Source organism: Micropterus dolomieu, unplaced genomic scaffold (assembly GCF_021292245.1).
Source record: "Micropterus dolomieu isolate WLL.071019.BEF.003 ecotype Adirondacks unplaced genomic scaffold, ASM2129224v1 scaffold_187, whole genome shotgun sequence".
Taxonomy (NCBI): domain Eukaryota; kingdom Metazoa; phylum Chordata; class Actinopteri; order Centrarchiformes; family Centrarchidae; genus Micropterus; species Micropterus dolomieu.
Genome location: NW_025744180.1, coordinates 1,201 through 2,750, shown reverse-complemented (window position 1 = coordinate 2,750; position 1,550 = coordinate 1,201).

Here is a 1,550-nt window from a genome sequence, read left to right as displayed (position 1 = left end):
AAAATGGCTGTCCACCAACGTTTACCATCCAACCTGACAGAACTGGAGAGGATCTGCAAGGAGGAATGGCAGAGGATACCCAAATCCAGATGTGAAAAACTTGTTGCATCTTTCCCAAAACGACTCATGGCTGTATTAGATCAAAAGGGTGCTTCTACTAAATACTGAGCAAAGGGTCTGAATACTTATGACCATGTGATATTTCAGTTTTTCTTTTTTAATAAATTTGCAAAAATTTCTACATTTCTGTTTTTTTCTGTCAAGATGGGGTGCTGAGTGTACGTTACTGAGAAATAAAATGAACTTTTTTGATTTTTGGAAAATGGCTGCAATGAAACAAAGAGTGAAAAATTTAAAGGGGTCTGAATACTTTCCGTACCCACTGTATAGATGACAGTAAAGAAATGGCAGGAAATGACTGGAAAGAAAAAGGGTGAATGATGTGCAACAAAAGGTCCTCAGCTGGAGGCAAATTAAAGACGATGAAGATGATGTTCATGATCGGCAACTTAACCCCTAGGCCAGGGCGTCGCACCGACAATGTGTCTTCTGTATTTATAATTGTCAAGTACCGAAAAGCTGGCATCAAATGCTTGCTCAGATTTATAATCTTCTTCAGTTATTCCTTTATCAGTTTCTGTAATTTCTAATTTACTGTATTAAACCATTTAAAACGATACCCAGCCTTACTCAATAAACTGTTGAGCAAGGTGATGTTCCAAGGATGCATTTTAAAAGGGGCGTTTCACCAATTTTACACAAGTTTTGTTTTTTCAGCACAAGAGGTACTACTTGCGTAGTAGTGCGTAATCCATATTAGGCTCTGCTACATCATTTTATTTCTTTTGTGAGTCAACTGTATGGATGTGCCATGCTAAATCACTTAGTGAGTGAGGTTTTCTTACTTCTAGAAAAGAAGTTCAGGTATTAATCTGATGCGCTTTAAAAGAAAGACGTTGAAGGATGGATAAGGAAACAGGGAAACACAGGAACACACACACATAAACTCAAAGAGTCAGCATTTTCGAGGTGTGGACACGACAGGATACAGCAAAGGCAATTTTAACCAGACCCCTTAATGTACATACACACACACAGACACACACACGCTAATTATCTCCAGGCAAGGTGAAGACAGAGGATTAACAACACTAACCAGAACTTTAACATGCGTCCAAGCACGCGCACACACACACACACACACACAAATTATATGTAGCATGAGAGGGGGGCGATGACTTGCAGCTTCCCTTCAAATACCCCAAAAATAACAGAGACAGAGAGAGAGAGAGCAAACAGGCTGGAGAGAAAAAGCAGGGATCAAATACAGACGGAGAGGAAAGGATATATTACAGCTAATGGCTTCATGCAGTCTCACACACACACACACACACACACACACACACAGCGGTGTGGTGGTGTAATGGGGCGTGATGTTCCAGAGCTCGGCCTGTTACAGGTGACTGAACCCCAAGTATGTATGTGTGTGTGTGTGTGTGTGTGTGTGTGTGTGTGTGTGTGTGTGTGTGTGTGTGTCCTAATGGAAAATG